At 41.3% G+C, this 21,952-nt stretch overlaps 1 protein-coding gene across 4 annotated transcripts in view; it reads left to right on the top strand.

Annotated features, from left to right (window-relative positions):
• The window catches only part of PTPN3 (protein tyrosine phosphatase non-receptor type 3), a 1,694,656-nt gene that overhangs the window by 232,121 nt on the left and 1,440,583 nt on the right, over positions 1-21,952 (top strand). The gene's annotated exons all lie outside the window — the stretch shown is intronic.

Raw genomic sequence — 21,952 nt, 5'->3', positions numbered from 1 at the left:
TTCAGGTGGATGTTTCTCAAAGTCTGAGGGATGCAGTTCAGAGTATGGTAGCAGTCTTAGTGTGATAATTTGATCTGTAGATCTTGACTCTGTCAGTGTCTGAGGCCAGGCAATGCTGGTTCCACCTCCTGCCCCAGTATCCTGTATATGTTTGTCATTGCGTGGTTTGTGGAACTCTGCATCAGCGGTGCATGCGAAGCAGAGTGAGTGGTAGGCTCTACTCCAGAGTCACACCAAATATCACCGCTTGACTGGTGAAACAGCACATGCATCAGAAACTCTCCTGACAGAAGATCATACATCTCACGAAGCTCCTTGAAAGTGAGGTTGGTCCCCTGTACAAACTGCTTTCCCAAGGATGTGATAGAAGCACATCTCCACTTTGATCTATCAACCATCATCCCAACCTTTGAGAAGTTGGGTAGACACCAAAGAGGGAGAAGTGGAGAGTACTTTACCCTGCTGCCCCTGCGGCAAAGGTAATGGGACAAGCAGTGTCTACCCACTCTCTGCAGAAGCGGCAGCCATGCGCTATAGACATCTTCAAGTACCAGCGAGCAGCTCACCCCAGGCCAGAGTTACCTTGCCTTGGGTGGCCCATCCTGTGCAATCCTAGTCATGAGCCATTGTAATTGCACTGCTGGATAAGACAACTCATAGTCCGACGCCCACAGGCCCCTGACCTCCACAGGTAAAAACGTTATCCCCCAGGCCACCCGGCATCTACTGGGTGCCCAGTCAGATCAGAAAGCCATCTGTCGAGGTCCTTAAACAACGTTTGGGCAATTGCAAATAATGTTGGCGAACAGGTACAGAAGGTGTGGCAAGTCCACCATTTTTGCTAATGAAATATGCTCATAGGTGACAGAGGAAGTCTCTGCCAAAAGGCTGTTTAGGAGTGAAGGAAGACAAACACCCTGCTATTTTTAGACTCATGAACATAATAAAAATTTCTGTAGACATGGACTCACAAGTATTTGGACATGTGTGGGGTGATTGGAACAGCATAGGGCCTATTGCAAGTCCCCTCCAGCAAGTTTGCTCACTGGTACGATAGCGGAAAGATGCAGTATTTCTGTGCATTAACATGCAGACCAGAGAGCACATTAAAGGATTCCAGAATTCTCATGATCTGAGTCAGGCCAGAGATGACATTGTTTAGGTACATGAGAATACCGTCTGCATATAATGAAAGTGTGTGCTCTTGAAACACTACCTGCTGCCCATTCCTGCCACCCTGTGTCGGATCCTGAGGTCCATTGCAAGCAGGAAGCGCAAGGTTGACAATGGGCATCTCTGCCGCAGGCCAGTATGGATCTGTCAGTGGTACGAGTACTTCAGCCCAACCCCTACCAGCGATTTTGGAGCCGTATAAAGCACCCAAATCCAGGACAGCAAACCCTCACCAAAACTCATCTGATGCAACACACAGAAATGCGACCAGGATAGGCTATCAAAGGCCTTCTCCATATCTACTGAGACAACTACTGCTCTACTGCTTGCCCTTTGACAGCCCATCAAAGCATTGGAAGAGATGCCTGATGTTTAAGGTTGTGCTCCTCTGTGCAAGAAAGCCACACTGGTCCAGAGGGACCAAAGACGGTAAATGTGGTTAAATGTTGTTCGCTGTGACCTTCTCCAGGATTTTGCAGTCCAGGTTAATGAGCGATCAAGATTGATATGAGCTCCTGTTCAGAGCATCCAACCATGCTTGAGAATCATAACAAAGAGAACCTCACGTGAGAATTACAGCAAGTGTCCTGCCGTACAAGCCACATTATATAAGAGAGCTAGGGCCACATGTACTTAGGATTCATTTTGCGAGTTCATTATAGCAAATGTTTGTGATACAGTATTAGGAAATCGCAAACACCTACGTACTAATGACTCCATGACACATTTAGCAATTCCTAATGGGGTCGTAATTGACCTACCTCGATAATATTCATGAGGTATGTCACACTAAAAACACAGGGATGATGGCCTAAAGCAACATTTTGTTTTTTAAATTGCAGCCCGATGTGTTTCAAAAAGAAAAATTCAAAGTTTTAATTTAATTTTTTAAGAGTAGGCAGTGGTTTGAAGGACCACTGTCTGCCCTTAGAAAAAGTTTTTTTGCGTGCATTCATGGAGGGGAAAAGGTCTCTTGTGGACCCTTTCCCGTTTGCGAATGGGTTACCTCTTAATACGCCCATTTCTAATACCGAATCGCTAACCTATTTTGTGATGCGGTAATAGCTTGGCTCAAATGGGGCCCTCCGTGTCAGTGCAACCGCTCAGCCTGACAAACCGAATGGGATCTTAAGGTGTTACGTCACCCCCACCCTGCTTAGCGAGGCAGTACTTGCCTCCAATCAGATATCCCCCATCCCCCACAATAGGGGAGGGACTAGCCGATGCTACAGTCTCACAGCGAGGGGGGGGGTGCAGCCTGTAAAAGAACTAGGACATTAATATATACATAAAAGTAATGAGGAAAGAGGTTCTGGTTCTAAAAAAAAGCTGATTCATTGGTGTAGTGCATAACCTCCAAAATAGAATAACTTTGACATTACATCATCCCTGTGGTGGGATGGTCTTCTCCTAATACAAGAAGACCAGAATAGAACTTTGTTGCGTCCCAGCAAAATAACTTTGCTGCTGAGATGGCAGACTCAAAAAGTCACTATTCACACTCACACCATTCAATGTGTTAGCCAATTTTGACATACCCCAGACTGCACCTACCTCCAAAACCACAACATTCTTCCTGACTTCCATAGTCTTGACAGGACCAGCATAACGTGACCTCCCTTTGAGTGTCCACCCAGACTTCTTTACATGAACCATTTTATCCAAATCCCACGTCCTTTCTACTGCAGAATACGTCTCATCAAAATGCATCTTGTCCCTTTTCTGATGATCACTTATATTTCGTGAGCATTTTCACTCGTGTTGCTCATTCCTACCTTGACCTTTCTTCTCACTTCTTTTCCACAACGGGTTAAGCTTGGTACCTGCCATTCAAACTTTGGCGCACAGGAAAGGGGACAACCATGTCACAATATTAGATGTACAGCTATATGCCCAAAGTTTTTCTCACAGCACCTTTTTCAACAGTATTCTTTTCTCAGTGGCATTCCAAGCAGACGTCTTCACCAACTTGTTCATTCAAACCTCTAGGCCATTTGCCTGTGGTGCATAAAGAGCAGTACAACAGTGAGTGACATAGTTTATTTAAACTCTCTTCCATCTCGTGGGACACAAACTGAACCTCATCATCAGTTATGATGGCTTTGGGAATCCCATCACAAGCAAAATCATCACCCAAGAACTCTGCAACATTCCTAGATGTATCAGAATCTACATACCAAGCAGTGATCCACTTTGAAGTATCCACCAACACCAGTGACTGTGGTAACACTTCAAAAGGACCCACTATGTTCAGCAACAGTTTACTCCCAGGCTCACTAGGTATACCCACAAGTGACAGCAGAGCTGTTCTCACTAACTTAGATTTATCACTGCATGCCCATTACAAGTAATCCTTCACCACCATTTCATCCTGCATGTTAAGCCCAGGTTACCAATAGTGTTCCCTCGCTCTAACCTTAGTTACACTCCTGCCTAGAGGGCCCTCATGAACTAGATTTAGGATATTTCCCTACAGTCCACCAGGAAGGACCAACTGTTCACCCCTATAAAGCACCTCATCCAAAATATTTAGTTCATTCTTCACATTCCAAAACTTCCTCTGGCACCAACTTCCAGGAGGGCCAACCTTTAACAACAAAACCTCAGAATTCAATTGCTCAAAGTTGCTTTTTTTGGCATATAGTACAGGAAAATCTGAATTTACCACAACCATGTCATCCAGCTGAAGTCGTGACAAGTAATCAGCCAGTACATTTTTTCCACCTGGGAGATAATCTGTTCGAAAATTGAATTCTAAAAGACTCTCCATCCATTGCTTTATTCTGGAAGTGGTACCATCAATGATTTTGCAATATAAAATTGTGGTATTTGTATAAAGTGTGGCCTCCTGTTGTGAGCATGGCAGTGTTCTATGTCCTGCAAATTAGAAGGGTTGTGAGTCAAGGGGACTCTTAACCTTTGTAGCTGTGGATGGGGCAGTAATAAATCCTCTGAGTTTCTTTCCTACCTCGTTTATCCATGTCTAGTGTACTTGGATTTCACTGGTGATAAGCGGGTAATTGCCCCAAAATACCAAGACTATTTTATTGATATTGCTGTCAGCAGAGTGGACTCAGTAGCAGAATATGGGCAGAAGCGTCTTGGCTGCTCTCACCTGAAGATAATAGTTAAAAGAAAGTGTCTACATAGTGGCTATTTGATACATCCAAGTCCCAGGTTCCAAGCATTTTCTTTTTTTAGAAAAAGACTCTGGAATTATCAGTGAATTGATGTGAGGAAAAGAAAGCGCACATGCTTGGCCTCCGTTTTAATACGTTGGAAATGCTTCAGTTCAGGGAAAAAGGAAAATTGCTTGTGTGCCAGCCATTTTATTGAGTTGAGAAGACCTATGCTGCAGTGTCTCGTGAGTGAGGCTTCCATTTTATTGAGTTTGTGACACTGCAGTGCTGCTGTGCAGCCGCCTTTTTGTGTGTTTGGTGAGTTTAGTACTCCCTAATGTAGTAGTTTGGAGTTTCCAGTACGACTGTTTGGCACCATTTATTACAGTCCAGGTGGTTATTAGGAGCGAAAAGAAAAGCTCTACAGACTGGCAAATATATTGGCAGCTCACTTGTGAGGTCTATTTTGGTAGACATTTTTGACAATTTACGGAACTGCTATGGCACTTTGGATTTTTGTTGTATTCACCCATTTTGTGGAAGTAACAGTTCTTTAATTACATTGTAGAATATTAATCTGACATTATTTTTACAGTATTCACCTTATTGTGAAAACCATGCACAATGTAATGCCACCATTGTTTTTCTTAAATAGCTCCGGTGATCACCCTATGAAGTGTTCTAAGTGGGAGAAGGTGTTCTATAACTTTACAGAGTTTGTGGCACTCATTTGAGTGCAGAACGTAAATTAGCCCTTTTGTTGCATACTTCAGGAGCACAAGGTCTGGATGTTTTGGAAAATCTACCTAAACTCAGTCAAGGAAAAGCATATGGTCTGAGTAGGTCTGAAGTGGTTATTAAGTAATTGTTAATCATTATTTGCCATGGACAAGTACTATCTTAGAAAGGTACCATTTGGAAAACGTGCAGAAACATGATGAGACTAGAGGAATTTGTAACTGACTTAAGGAAACTAGCATGTACATGCAAGTTTGGAGCATTGGTGGAGGAACGTATTGGGGACCAATTTCTTCTACATTGTAAAAGTGACAGGATTATAAAAGAGTTGTTGCTGAAAGACTCCACCATTGAGGTATGTATTAGTCACAGCCAAGATGGTGGAACATGTCTGTGGAAGAACCTGTAAAGTCTGTGGAGATAATATCTACTATTAAACCTGATGAAGGATTTAAGGGGAAGTGCTTTAGATGTGGACAAATGGGTCATATTGCCAGAAGTGGGTGTCCTGCATTAAAAACTGTGTGTCATCAGTGTGGTGGTAGGAATAATTTAATGAGGTGTCGGTGCTCTGATAGGTCCAGTCTCTGCCGCTCAGATAAGTCTGGGAAACTCAAGTAGAATACAAATAAAAGCTGTGGAGTAAAAGAAGTTGTAAAGGACCTAGTGTTACACATTAAAAAGGGGAAATGAAATACCAAAACACCTGTAAACCCAGCTGACAAAGTTATGATGTGTAGTGTAGAAGTTAATATGCTATTTGACTCCTAATCAAGGCTCACAATTAAGTATGACCTGTTTTTTTAAAATGTCTTCTCTGGCACAACTGTTTGTTGCATGGATGTCAACCCAGTGGGGTTATGGAGAACAAGAAGGTAAAATGTGAGGCAATTTTAAGAGCACTGTGGAATATAAAGGGGCAATAATTTCTCTAAATTGTATGTTGCTTACAAGGGTGATAAAATCCTGGGATGGCTTCATCAGAAAGTATTGGTCATTTTTATGGATCTAAATACACAGCCTCAAGTAGGAGACAGACACATTGTAAAAGCATGTGAAGATGTTGAGAGTGAATTCCCAGAAGTGTTTTCTAATAAGCTAGGATATGTCAGGGATTACCTGCATTACACAAAAGTTAACCCAGGGGCTATGGCAGTTTTGGCCAGAGTCAGGAAAATACCCCTAAGTGTGCAACAAGAAGTAGAAAGGAGCTTGAAAGATTTGAGACAGAAAGTATTCTAACCCTGGTGTCAGTACAGAATAGTTAGCACCGATAGTGGTTGATAAGAAACAATCGGATACTATTTGTTTATGTTTAGATTTGAGGGAATTGAACAAGGAGGTGGTGGTGGATACATTTCCAAACCATATATTTCTGAAATGATATCTACAATATGTGATGCAAGATTGTTTGCTATGCTTGATCTTGAATCTGCATACCATCAGATCAGTATGCATCCTGATTCAAAGGATCTTACAGCTTTTATAACTCCCACGAGGATGCCTTTTGGCCTTGGATCTTCAGTTTCTGTGTTCCAGTTATTAATGGTTTCTGTACTTGGGAAGTTGTAGGGAATACAACAATGTTCCCAAAGCTTTACTCACAACACCTTTTTAAACAGTATAATTTTCTCAATGTCAATCCAAGCCCAGTCCTTCACCCACCTGTTCATTCGTTCCACCAGGACATTTACCTATGGCACATAAAGAGTGGTATGACAGTGGGTGATAGAGTTAATTAAAAAACCTTCAAGGTTATGTGCTCACTTATGTGAGCTATTGGGAAGAGCACAGCAGAAGTGTTTTGCTGTATTTCAAAGGTTAAAAGATGTTGGCCTGACATTTAATGTTGATAAGAATTGAAAAAAATTATTTGGGATACACTATCACACCTCAAGGGAGTAAACCAAAATCTTAATTAGTGGATACCATATGTAAGCTATATCCCAAAGAGAACAAGGATGAAGTAGTGTCCTTCTTGGACATGGTTGGATTCTATAGGAAATTCGAAAGCATTCTGTCAAGTAAAACAAAGGAGATGCAAAGTTTGTGCAGGAAGGCACAGAGTTTATTGGAATGATAATTTTCAGAAAGAGCTTGATGCAATTAAAAGCAAGTTACGTAATGCTCCGAACCTCAGTGCCTTCAAAACACACAAATTAACTAAAATAGTTACCAATGTTAATACAAAGGGTTGTGTGCGGTTCTGCTTCAGGTTTATGAAGGTGAGGAGCACATTATTTCAGTTGTTCACGTCAACTGAGAGGGGTTGAACAAAATGACTGTTATTGGAAAAGAAATCTTGGCAGTTTGCTGGACAATCAAGAAACGTAGGTATGTTTTTATGGGGCAGAACTTTCACTGTAGGAACTGACCATACGTTCTTAAAGGGAGATTTTCATGAAAAAAGGGCCAGATCTTAATTCAGTCAGAATACATGAATGGACTGTTGAACTGCAGGAGTGCACATTTTCTGTTGAATGGGTTCTGGGAGTACAGAGTTGCACTGCGGTCTGCTTTTCCAGGTTGGTTTCAGATGCTGATTGCAGCAGTTTGGATGATACCATAAAGGCTGATGAAAGTGGGTGTGTGGAGAGATTGTGCAATTAGTAAAGAGGATTGGAGAGCTGAGGTGAAGAATGATGAGACTTTGATGTATGTTAATCCATATACTTTGAAAGAGTGGCCTCAAAAAATAAACTCAGTGAAAAAGCTTGTCCATTTTGGATGTTCAGGGAATAACTCTTTGTTCATGACAGGTTGGTTTACAGAGGCGGTCATCTGGTATCTCCTAAAACTAAAGAAGGGATTAGATTAGATTTCTGGTGGCCAGGTTTAGATATTGAGGCTGAGAGAAAGATATATGAATGCCATGAGTGTAGAGAACGCGACCAGATACATAAGATTAGATGTGTGCTCATGGTTTGCAGCCAACATCATAGGGGGGGCTGTGTCAAGAAATAGCTCTGGATTTGGTGGGTTTCTTGAAGGGTGAGAGGTCTACACCCTATTTGTTTGTTGTTGTCTATCTTCTTTGAAGATGGTCTGAAGTTGTGTGTGTGTCTGATTCTACTTCAGGATCTGTTATTCATTATCCTAAAAGACTTTGTAGAAGGAAAGGGGTACCAAGCAGTATACTGACTAACAATGGGGGGTACACTTTTCTCCAGAGAATTGGAGGATTTCTTGGTGTCATGTACTGCGAAACACAGGAATGCAGCTTTCCACCATCCTGAATCAAGTGAAATGGTAAAAAACTCAATAGGACACTAAAAGAGGGATATCAGTTAGCTAAGAACAGTGGTCTTGCGTGGAAAAAAGAGCTACTTAATTGTTTGGTTTCCTGACGTCTTTCCTCTCACATGACAATATTGAATTACTCGTTAGACTTTTTCAGAGAGAGAAACACCTATTATAAATTGGTGCCAGGATGGATAGATAGGAAAAAAGTTGGAATGTCTTTGTAGATGCCAGTTGTAGGATCAAAGAGTGTGAAAAGAAGGTAAAACAGAAACTAGAATTTCATGCTAGAGATGTTGTGAGACAGTTGAATGTTAAGGTGGGTAACTGGGTAAAGAATAAAACTCCGGTGGGAGCTCAACCTGGATTAAAATTTACTGCACCAAGAAGTCATTCAACATTTCAGGAATGCTATCAAACCTAAAGATGGCAGAATCTGGAACCTTAATAGGGTGGTCCTTCTAAAAGATCAGGGGGCTGACCATGTTGTGTCAGACAATTTTGAAGGAGTTAATAAAACCACAAAAAAATGTAGTTCATCCAGGGGAATTGATTATAGTTCTTTATGTGGTAAAACTGTAATATCAGAAAATGTTAAGCCAAAAAGGTTCTGCAAGAAACCCAATTATCTCAATGACTATGTAAGAACATGAATGAGCAATTAGTATATTTATTGTTTTGTTTTGGTGGAATATTTAATATTGTGATTGATTTTATTCCTGTAGTTTTTCTTTTATGGTATTTGTCATTTTTGTAGGTGAACCAGTATGTATATTCTTGCAGTATATTTATTAATTCTTGTTCCTTTGTTTAAATGGGAAGGATGTGTGGTATTTGTATAAAGGGTGGTCTCCTATTGTGAGCATGGCAGTTTTCTACATTTTAGGTTCTGGAATACTGGAATGGAGTCAAGGGAACAGTTAACCTGTAACTGTGTTCAGCTCTGCTTCAGACTGAGAGGGAACGAAGTGCAAGGAGTGCAAAGAATGCAACACTCTTTAGTCTGAGTAATGAATTTATTAAGGCACTTCCCAGGTTACACGAAGATAATAACGTGAGCACTTAGTCTGAATGCATCAATACACGTGCAACTCTTAAAATAATCACAGAAGGTAGAGTAATAATAATCAAACAATATGCAGTACACCAACAAACATTGAATATATATTTCTCTCTCTCTCTCTCTCTCTCTCTCTGTGTCTGTGTGTGTATATATATATATATATATATATATATATATATATATATATATATATATATATATACATATTTATATATATATTTATATATAGTGACTACATATTAATGCATGCACACAGCATAGCAAAATAGTCATAATTAAAGATTCTCCACCATGAGACTTGAATCCTACATCATCCTTTGCCTGCCAGAGTCAGGTTGTGGGACCCTTCACAACCTAAACAAAAGAGAACATCACCAATGGCATTATTCTTTGGGCAATGCGCCCATTCCCAGAAATGAGTTCCTTCTATCTCAGGTATCTGATAGAGACTTCTAGTTGCAGATTCCTTACCTCCCTTTAAGTAAGTTGATAAGTTCACACGTTGGCCATATCGGGTCAGTGTTGAGAAAACATGCATCAGACTGGCCAAATCTCTGTGTTTTTCCAAGACCAAACTGTACCCTGCTCTGCCATAAACATTCTCAGCCTAGTACATTTTTATATACATTTCTCCCCCATGTCATGTTCTCTTCCCTGGTGAGAAAAGTGAAAACAGATTAACAGGCTGTGCGTGGGGAAAATACACACTCCACCAATGTGACAGCATCACACATACTCTCTCTCAACGCTCACTAAAGCTTTCTCTTCATCCAAACAATATAGACAGCTCATCACCATCCACAACTTGGAATAAGACCTTCCCTAAACCCTGCAGGCTGGTGTTAGTGTAAATATAGTTCTCTTGGACACACCAAAATGTCCCATAGTTGCCATTTTTCCAATCCCTCATTTTTTCTTATCACAAGCTTCCTTACAGTCTTCCAACCATACAAAAGTCACATTCTTCGTGAAGAAGTGATATTATGGATTGCACCACACTGGCAAAATGTTGGATACATTCAGAGTAATACTCTGCCAGACCAAGGAAAGATCGTACTAGGTCCATGTCCCTTTTCATCTGTCGATGGCACCTTTACAGTCGAACTAGCAATCTCCAATTTGGTACAAATGCCATTCCCTGATGCAGTGTGACCCAAATACGAAACTAAACCCACCCTGAATTAGCATTTATCACTTTTGACTGTGAGTCCATTGTTGCTCAATCTGGCCAAGACGTCTGTGATACATCACATCATGGATGTCTCTCTCATTACCATAAACCAAGGTGTTGGCCTGAAAAAACATAACACAATCAACCCCTTTAAGTACTTCCTTTATCACGGTTTTGGAAACAAGTGCCTGCTGAAGCTAAGCCAAAAGCAGGCAAACACAAACTGATGGATTACACCCAGATTTGTGATTGGGGGTGAATGTTTGATTTGTTCTGCTTTCCATCCATCATCTGTTGTTTTTGAAGCTAAGCCAAAAAGCATTCTTATAAACCTGAAAGCCGTCACTGGAGTAACAAAAGAAGTAAGTGGCCTGGAGTCCTTATGAAGAAGAACCTGGTGATATGCAGCAGATAAATCCATTAAACTGAAGATAACCAACTCCACTCAGCATTGCCTAAGCGTCAGGTATACTGGGTTATGATTGACAAGCTTCCCTTTTACGTTGATTAAATTAACTAAAATCAACACACATCCTTATTTTTGTACCACTATCTGTGGGACCCAGTATACAGGTGCAAGCTTCTCAGATGCTTCAGTAAACTCCCGTCTGTAACAATCTATTAATCTTGTAGGGGTTGCATCATCAAATTCGACACCCTTCTGACCTTGTACACTATCAGTTTAGCATTCTTCTTCAAAATTATTTTATGTTTGACATTTTTCAAAAGTTCTAGTTCTTCTCTAGAAACTTTTGTGAAATCCTTCTTTAAACCACTGTGATCACTGACATTGGCAATGAGTAATACCTGATCAGGAGAATTAGGATTAAAGGTCATCTCCATAACTCTCTGGTGCCACCAACCTAGCAAATCATCACCTCTTTTATCCACATAGATTTTCCCTATAGTCACTGTACCCTTAAAGTTAATATTTAGTACTCTATAACCAATAAGGTCAATTCAGTTTACATACCACTATACTCCTGCTGGTTTGCATCTAGAGGCAGCAAGGTTATATTATAATTTCCAAAGATATCCTCCCAATTCCTGTCTCCCACTAATGTGAAGTGTGATGCAGAGTCTACAGGTACAGGCACTATACTCCACCCCACCCCCACACCCCCTCCCCCGCCCCCACTCCTCACCCTAATGAGCACTTCACACTCTGGCATAACAACTAGTTGCCCATCCACCATATTAATTACTTGATTTCCACCCATGGCTATTTGCAGAACAGCCATGACACTCTTCAGGGAGATTCACCACATTACATTTGGGACGCTAAAACAGCCTTTCTTGCCACAACTCCAACAAAAGGAATTGCTCGCTTAACAGTTTGGACTATTGGACTAATGATTAGGGCTATCACACTTAAAAGACATCAACTTAGTCTATTTGCTTAAACTCCCATTCATATTGCGTTTCATTCCCTAATATTTCCATAATCTTCTTGTCACTGAGCTGAGAGAGTAGTGGGGGGGAAGCATGAAGCTGAGGAACTGAGGCTGGAGTGGAGAGATGCATTTCTTTAACTGACTGTGACATATCTTCAGTGCTTTCTACAATGTCAATAGCTTCGTTCAAAGAAGAGGTTTATTAGCTGCTTTTCTGGACCCGTGGATTACTGCATCACACCAATTGATCACAGTTCATCTAATCGGTCAGCTCACCAAATTCAACAGTGCCAATGACATTTGGAACACATCTCTAGGTTCACCTCTGCATTACCAATTATTATTTCATCCAGACTTTGATAAATGCTTTGCCCCTCAATTCCCAAGTTGTGAAGCAAATCACCTTGCTTCTTTGCAGAAAACAATTTCTCCTCTTCGATCGCTACAAGCTAAGAAGTGAACAATCACTTCTACTTTGTACAAGGCCAAGTGGATCTCCCGAATTAAATAGAAATTGAGGCTATTGCAACATCCCACCTGAAGCTAGAACTCCAGTATTCCAAGGAAGGAATTTCACACAACTAACTGAATAATAAACTAAAAGAAGTTAAAACAATAATTTAAATTAACGAACTAACACTAAAAATAACAACATATTTGGGGAACTGTCACTATGGTCAGTAGTTTATGGGGTTAGTCAAGCCACTTTTTAAAAGCATCCAGAGCCATGTAGCTTTTAAACAAAACAATGCTGTTAAAAATGGGGTCTCTAGTTGGCAGTCTGTTTACTCCCTGTCCAAGTAGGGACCTTCAATCTAGTCAGGGTGAGGGAGGTACACAGCTCAGGTAACCCCTTCTCACCCCCTTGGTAGCTTGGCACAAGCAGTCAGGTTTATCTCAGAGGCAATGAGTAAAGTATTTGTACAAATACACACAGTAACACAGTGAAAACAACAAAAAAAAGACTCAACACCAATTTATAAAAATAATCAATATTTATCTAAATTAACTGAGACCAAAACGACCAAAAATCCAACATTTACAAGCAAAGATATTAATTTTGAAAGTAAAAATAGTCTTAATCCATAGAATTCAATGTATGCGTTGTTTTAGCACAAAATACCTGGTATGTGTCAAAAATAAAGCTTCACAGGCGGGCGTGTGTCGGAAAAGCAAACATTGCGTAGATTCCTTACTCGCAAGTGAGGCCGATTCTGTCTCTTCCAGGTAAGTGAGGCGTCAGTTTCTGGACAAGCAGCTTTGGGTTCGTGGTGTGATGTTGAAGATTTTGTCGCCCAGGAATGATGTGTGGAAAATTCGGACACACAGCAGCAATTAATCCACGCTGAGCTAGCGATGCATCGATTTTTAAATTATTTTTTTTCAGCCGCGGTACAGGCGCTGTGTCGATTTGTCTGCTCTGGTGCGTGGATTTTCACTCAGGTACTGCCATCTTCTCCTTCCTGGGGCCCATGGACTGGATGTGACACCACTTGGCAAGTCAGGGGTCTCAGCATGAGAGCCCAGGTGCTGGCAGATGAAGTCTTTGATGTCCCTGAGACTTCTTAACAGGAGGCAAGCTCAGTCCAAGTCCTTGTAGAATCTTCACAAGCAGGATACACAGCAAAGTCCAGTCATTGTCGTCTCTAAGGCAGAAGCAGCAACTGCAGGCCAACCCAGCAAAGCATACACCGCAAAGGGGCAGAAGTCCTAATCAAAGCTCTTCAGCTCTTCCCCTTGGCAGAGGTTCCTCTTGGTCCAGAAGTGTTCTAAAATTGTGGGGTCACCAGTCCAATACTTATACTCATTTCTGCCTTTGAAGTAGGCAAACTTCAAAGGAAAGTCTTTGTAGTGCACAGGACCCTGCCTCTTCCTTGCCCTGCCCCAGACACAATCTAGGGGATTGGAGTCTGTGTTTTGGGAGGGCAGGCACAGCCCTTTCAAGTGCAGGTGTCTGCTCGTCCCTCTATCTCTAGCCCAGGAAGAGTCATCAAGATATGTAGGACACACCTTAGCTCCCTTTGTGTCACTGTCTAAAGTGAATTCACAAACAGCCCAACTGTCAGTCCGACCCAAACGGGTATTCACAGCCATTCAGAGGCACAGATGGTTAAACAAGAAAATTTCCACTTTCTAAAAGTGGCATTTTTAAACAGACCATCTAAAAAATGACTTTACCAAAAGATATATTTTTAAATTGTGAGTTCATATATCTCAAACTGCTTATCTAAATCTGCTCCAGGTGGGAAACTCCACTTAAAAGATATGTAAAGGCAATCCCCATGTTAACCTATGGAAGTGATCGGGCTTGCAACAGTGAAAACTGAATAGAGCAGTATTTCACTATTAGGAAATTTAAAACACCCCAGTACTTGTCTAAATTTTTAAATACACTGCAACCTGCCCATAGGGCTACCTAGGTCCTACCTTCGGGGTGACTTGCATGTAGTAAAAGGGAAGGTTTGGGCCTCGCAAGTTGGTACACTTGCCAGGTCAAATTGTCAGTGCAAAACTTCACACACACACACACTGCAGTGGCAGACCTGAGACATGTTTACAGGGCTACTCATGTGTATGGCACAATCAGTACTACAGGCCCACTAGTAACATTTGATTTACAGGACCTGGGCACCTCTAGTGCACTTTACTAACGACTTACTAGTAAATCAAATAAGCCAATCAGGGATAACCAATCATAACCACAATTTACACAGCAAGCACTTGCACTTTAGCACTGTTAAGCAGTTAGGGTGAGAGCAGCCGCACTTCCGCTGAGTAACAACACAAGTAAATAAGAGAATCAGTGAAAATTAAACATTGGTGCTCGATGGGTCGGGTGCCTAACTCCCCTAATAGGCACAGAAATGCGTAACAGGTACACAATGGAAATAACAGCAGAATGACCCCGGCACACAGAATAGGTATAGTCACAGTTCAAAATGTAGGACAAGTGTCCCTGGTGTTCAGGTTCCGGACGTGGGTAATAAATCTGAAGAGTCCTCAGTTGGTGATGCAAGTGTCTTTATTTGTAGGCCCAATTTGCCACAGATTTACGTAGTCATCCAAGAACAGCCAACACGTGTTTCGTCACACAAGTGACTTTTTCAAGGCTGGGCCAGTTGGCCAGGAAGGTAAATATTGGGTGGGACCGATGTAAGGAGTTGAATGGTTGGTAGTAGGTATAAACCGATCCAGTATATGACGGTAAGCAAAAAAGCCTTGATAAGCCTCAGTTGGGGACCCTTGTGGGTTAACGAGCCGGTCGTAATCTGACGGAGAAGCGCGTCTCTGTTAAGCAGTGGTAAAGTGCCCAGAGGACCAAAAACCAACAAAAACAAAATCCAGCATACAGTCCAAAAAACAGGAAGCGGAGGCAAAAAGACAGGGGAAACCTCGCCAAGGATGCCAGGTCTAACAAATGCAGTACATCAATCTACCACTGCTAGGTCGTACCCACAAAATAGTCTTAAATGTTTTGCTAGTCCTTGTGCTTGAAAAAATTATTTCTGTCAGTTACCTTGCAGAAAATAATGTGGTTGGGTCATGATCACACTCCTGAGGACATCTCCTTCCAAGCCAGTAATGCTGAGGAGAGCAGCGCAGTGAGTTGGGTTGAGTAGCTTTGAGTTAAAGTGCCACGTGTGCCTCTTACATAACTCGTGTGACCTTAGAGCTCACATAGGCATGAGGGAGATAGAAACTCATGGATCATGACTTCCAGTACACACAGTGTAACAGAAGATCCGTGAGGGCTCACAACTTATGCCAGCTGATGCATGGCTGCAGAATGAATCTTCCAGGATTCCAGCCCATGAGGAAGCCAGCAGTTTGCGTAGGCACATGTGCCAATGAGGCACTCTTCAAAAAATTACTGTATTGTGTAATATCCAATAAATGCTCTTGACAATGGGCCAACTTCACACATATCTTTCGGTCTTTCACTGTGTAAACCACACAACAGGGCCAAAATGTATGCCCTTGCATTCGACCGAACTAACCAAAATGTAACAGTACCTTCTATTGATCATGAAATTTCATATATGCTGGGTTCTCTGAAAGTTGTTAGTGACAACCTGTAGTTACAGGTTAATTGTTGACATTGTTGTATGTCGATAATCCATCACTTCTTGGATTTCCAAGATTTATTGTTCTCCAACAAAGCGGCACAACCTTCAAGAGCTAGGAGCAGCAACATCTGACTCCTGGCAACACATCCCACTATCTCCTAGGCAGCCAGATGAAACCCAGCAAACAATATTCCAAGAGCCAGTAATAACAGATTGCAATATCTTACATAGCCAAAGGAATGATGGACTGAAGTCTCTGCACCCCTGCGGCGTCAGTGATGCCTAACGGTGCAGCCAGGACCCTGCCAAGGAGCAGATCATTGAGGATAGGCACTTTCTTGTTCTGGCAACTTCCCAGTGTGAATTCATACTAAAAACGTCTGGTATAGCACAATAACGTAGCTTGTTTGGGGGGAAAAAATACAGAGCAAAAAATGTTTAAGTCTTTGTACCATCGTGCTGCGTGAATGACCTCTTTGTTTATAATTGCAACACAGAAGAGGAGTTACAAGAAGGACATTTTTCACTTGTCAATTAATAATCAAAATAATAAATATTGTATTGCTCCCTTTCCCCTTATTCAGTGGTTTGGTTTCAACCAATTTATTAGCAGTTTTGTGTTGTTTTGAATTTGTTTCTTTATCATGACTAGTCTAGATTGAAGTTTCAGACCTGTAATTCAAGGGAATTTAAGCACAATGATGTTTGCTTTATTACTTGATCATACATGCTTGTGGTTACATTGAGTGTTGGCAATGTGTCCAATCACGTTTTTTCATCTCATGTATTTGTTTATAGTTCTGTAAAAATAAGTCAGTGGAAACACAATGCGATTAAAATGAGATGTTTTATTGTCACAACAAGTTTGATTTAAAGTGAAGTACGATTGCATATCTTTGTGTCCAATTTTTGATAGGGCAGATTCCCTTTGTCACCATTTACATGTGCAGCATTGTTGGTGTTCGATATGTACATTGTAAGTGCTTCATATTTTGTGGACTATACCCAGTTCCTCTAAGGAGATTATCTGATCCACCAAATTCTTTATTCTCATGCTTAGTTAGGTGTCTAAAAGAAACTTTATTTTCGACTGGCCTCTTTGAATGTTGTTTATCTTGCTCTGCCTTGGTGGCGTCAGTACATGCTTGTTTGATGCCATCATGGAGAGTAGCATCTTTTGTAGACAGAAGGCGCTGTTCGAATTGTAGTTGTTTACTGATATTGGATAGTGTTATTGAAAATGATATTTTCTTTTGAATGATCTGCTTGGTAGTATTTAAATATGTGTACTGGTTATGCCATTGAGAGAAAGAACTTTGTGCCCTAACAGACACAACATTGACTTCACATTGTCCAAGTTTTGACCAGTTCATGTCTGGTGTGAGAAGCTCACCCACAAACATGGGCTACTGTTTTCATCAGGAGAAGTGTGGGGATGCAGGAAAGTAGGAACTTTGCTGTTGGCTGAAATGTCTGAAATGTTGTGCCCCATGTGTATTTGTTGTGCCGATATTTTGACATTTATAGGCCAGGCTAGATAAAAACAAAAAGTGGTGAAATCCAAGCAAGCCACACCATGAAGGACTCCCCCAGGGTATCTTGTTTTTCCAAATTATTTGGGATTTGGTAGGTTTTCCTGGATGCCAGTTGTCCCTGAGCCAATTCTGCAGCCATTCCCTTTGGAAAATGCAAAGATATTGCAATTTGTTGGCATAGTTATGACATTAGCAGGATGGTCTGGGTAAGACAGCATACTAGATCCATGCAAGCCACACTGCCTTGGAGCCCTAAATTTCAGAAAATCCCAGAGTTGGTACACTACCCCGAGCCCCTGGCGCAGGTATTGAAATCATGCAAGAACAGTTATAGGAATTTGAGTGTTTAGTTATATCTTTGGCAAGGCATTCTGGCTAACAAAAGGTAGTGAAATCACTAAAGCCATGCCACCCTGGACAGCCCCATTTGTCTAGTTTTTAGAAATGTTAGAGGTTGGTAGATTCCCCTGGGAACTTGGCAACCATTGTCCAAATACCACAGCTGCACATTTTCCGAAAATTATAAAAATTCAAAGGACAAAATCTTGATGTTTCCTTGTTATATTTTGAGACCTTTTTCTGTCCCGGACAATAGGCTCACCCACAGAGGTGGGTTACTATTTTTCATTAAAAAACAAAATCAGGTGATTATAGGCGAATTTTGATGTTTGTGGGTTATTCTGCATAAGAAAAAGTAGTGGGATGAAACGCACACCACATTGGACTCCCTCTAATTTACAAAAAGCTCTGGGGTTGGTAGGTTACTTTGGGTACATGCCAGACCCAGGCCCAATTACTGAAGCCCCTCCACCCCACGAATTGATGAATTTCACATCAAAATCTTTGTGCTGCTTTAGTGTGTTTTGGGGTTATTAATGTTCCCTGTGTTTGGGTCGCTCACATTTCAGGGTATTGTTTTTTTATTAGGAGATATACATGAAATCCAAATAGTTTTAACATTTGTTATCATGTGTTGAAATTATTTTCATTTTTAGTGGCCAATTGTAAGTCAGTGCGCAACAAAACACATTCTATAAGATGCTTTACAAATCAACTAATATTTGGTGGTATGGAAGCAATGGGTCTGACCCAACTTGTTAAAGGCCCCTCCCACGAAAAGGGTCATACTATTGACTTAGTGTTTAGTAACACTCCTGCCCTGACATGTGGGTCTCCGACCCCACTAGCATGGTCTGATCATTTTTTAATTTCTATTGAATTAGCCACGGGTACAATGGTGAGTGGGAGTAAGTCTGTTGTTCAGGTCGGGAGATCGTGGAATAAATTGGATAAAGAGAATTTTTTAGTCACTTTGGAATCTCTTAAGTCCAGTGTCATGAGTAAGAGGGGATCTGAAGTTGAAGCTTTTAGTGACTGGATCACTGAAAGTCTGGACATAGTTCTTCCCCTGAGGAAAAAGTCTGGTCCGCATAGAACAACTAGTGCCCCTTGGTTTACCCCCTCATTACTTCTCCTAAAAAAGGAATGTAAAAAGTTAGAAAGAACTTGGAGAAATCTGTTTGTTCCAGCAGATAGGGAAGCTTACAAGGGGGCTATCAGAAGGTATCATGCTGAAATCAAGGAGGCACAGAGGGTTTTCTACCAGCAGAAAATTGAGGGAGCGGCAGGTTCCCCCAAAGTAGTTTTCCAAATATTAAAAGATATTCTACACGCACCGGTGAAAGACCATCCTTTAGAGGCTTCCATAGAACACAGCAATTTATTAGCTGAATTTTCCCACCAAAAACTTTTAGACATCTGTGCCACTTTTGGGGAGAAAAGTCCTTCACTGAAGGAGGAGGAGTTTGTTAATGGTGTTAATACAGCCTGTCTTTCTCACCTTAACCCTCTTTCACAAACTCAAGTGTTACATTTCTTGAGTGCCCTGAAATCAGGATCCCCCCTGGACCCTGCCCCTCCTCACATATTTGTGCAGGGGGGCGGAAGTTGTTGTTCCTATGCTGACACATTTACTTAATGATTCTCTTTCCAAAGGAGTAGTACATAGCTCTTGGAAGCACGCTATAGTGAAACCGCTATTAAAAAAACCTCTTGACCCGACAGTGTTGAAGAATTTTAGACCCATTTCCCTTTTGCCCACCCCGCTAAAATTTTGGATAAATACATCAATTGGCAACTTTCTACCTTTTTAGAAGAGAATAGGTTGCTCCATTCCACTCAGATGGGTTTTAGAACTGGTCACAGCACGAAAACTGCATTAATTGCAGGTACGGAAGAGGCTAGAAAGCGGGTTGACCAGGGTCTCACCACAGTGATTATTATGCTGGACTTGAGCGCAGCTTTTGACACAGTAGACCACCAGGTATTGATCCAGAGAATGAGGGAGCTCGGAATTAAGGGACAGGCACTTGCCTGGTTTACTTCCTTCCTACAGGAAAGGTCCTTTCAGGTCCTAGATCGATCGTTCCTATCAAACAAACTACAGTGCAGGTGTGGCGTACCTCAGGGCTCTGCCCTTAGTCCGACACTGTTTAACATGTATATGGCTCCTTTGGCCTCTTTGGTGGAGTCATTTGGGTTAGCATTAGTGTCCTATGCTGATGACACCCAACTGGTGGTTTCCTTTTCTACTAATGAGACCTCAGAAGGAGCCGCTTTCCTTACTTGTATGCAAGCGGTCTCAAGCTGGATGACTCAGAGTAAATTGCAACTAAATGAGGAGAAGACGGAAGTCATGATACTGGGCCCTGAACCAAAGCCTGGCATTTCTCGCACCTGTCCTTCGGCACTTAGTGAGTTTCCTCCTCCCAAAAAGCATGTGAAGAGCCTGGGGATCAGTCTGGATCCCATTCTGACGCTAGACCTGCAGGCTACGAACATATCTACTACTTGCTTTGCCTTACTGAGACTTCGTAGGAAGATTTTTGTTATTCTTCCAGCACTGGCTAGAAGACTCATTGTGCAAGCTGTTATTCTTTCAAGGCTAGACTACGGGAATGGCCTTTTTCTAGGTTCCCCAGTATATGTTAAAAAGAAATTACAAAGAGTTCAAAATGCTGCGGCTCGTTTACTACTGAACATCCCAAGAAGTTCTTCTGTGAAAGCTGGATTGGCCTCCTTGCACTGGTTGCCTGTTGTACAGTGGATCAAATTTAAGGCTCTATGTCATATCCGCAGGTCTTTGCATGATAGAGGACCTATGCTCCTTAGGAACTTGCCCACTTTTTATAGGCCGAATAGAGATTTGAGATCCACTACTCATGCTTTAGTAACTGTACCGAAAATAAAGAAAGCAAGATGGGGTGGGTCCTCTCTGATGTTTTTAGGAGCCAAATTGTGGAACTCTCTGCCTCTTAATCTTCGGCTGATGGAGCAAGAACTGGAATTTCGAAAGGCCTTGAAAACTTGGTTATTCTAGGTCCAGTTGTTTTTATTCCTTTCTTGTTGCGTATCACTCTCTTCCCCTCTGTGGTTAGGGATTAGTAGCGCTGGGAAACCCGAGGGTAGCCATGCGCTCTATAAATTGTGTAACATAACATATTAATAGATAATCCAAAATCTTTATGGCTCAAATAATTCCTATTCCAAATCTCAGATTCTTGTGCAAATTTCAAAAGTGTATATTTGTGTTCATACCCATTTTTGATTCATTGGATCTGACCTTCTAAATTGGTGAGTCAATTTGGCCAAATGTAGTGTGAAATTAGATTGTACTAGATTAGATTGTACTAGCTGGAGTCTTTCTTGGCTTCCTTGATATGCTTTTGACAACCTCTCATGCTTTTTTTTAAGTGGAAGAATGGTATATATTTGTATTATGTTCCTTGTGACCAAACTGCATGTCTTAAGAAAGCTTTGGTTCCTACAATAAAAATGTTCAGAAATGCGTTGATGTATTTGGAGCCTGAGGTCTAGTATTGAACCACAGCCAGAGGCTATTGGTATTTCAAGGGATTTTGTAATACACATCTGAACTTCAGATAGGAGGTAGAATGGCAGGGTTTTTGCGTCTTTGTTGCACTGGAAGTAATGATCTTTGAGGCTAATCTTTTCCTTATCTTTTTCTTAGCTGAATTCAAGCCTAGTTTTCACTAATATTACTTGTTGTTTAGTTGCCGTACAGCATCTTTCTGGAGGACTTTGCTGACCTCTTTGTTTTCAAGTCTGATAATGGTAGCACTGTTGTTTTTCAGGTTCTTCAGTGCTTGATTTTCTTTTTTGTTAGATTGTATTTTGGATATGTTTTTTCAAGTGGTGAGTCGGAATCTTTCAAATGCTATGATTTCCATTGGTGAGGTTAGGCAGGTGGAATGAATGTCAATTTATTCCTCATCCCTGCATTATCATTTTTTATTTCCTTCTCATGAGGTACTGCAAATGTATCTCATGGATTTCAAAACATTGGTTGTTTTAGGAGCACAAAGGATAACCTTTATTATGAAGGGTCATTTCTTCTTCAGACAGTGTTGTCTCTTTTGTTAAGGACAGAAT

The sequence above is a fragment of the Pleurodeles waltl genome, chromosome 2_2 (assembly GCF_031143425.1).
Source record: "Pleurodeles waltl isolate 20211129_DDA chromosome 2_2, aPleWal1.hap1.20221129, whole genome shotgun sequence".
Classification (NCBI taxonomy): Eukaryota; Metazoa; Chordata; class Amphibia; order Caudata; family Salamandridae; genus Pleurodeles; species Pleurodeles waltl.
Note: the sequence above shows the minus strand (reverse complement) of the source record. Positions and strands in the feature narration are given on the sequence as shown.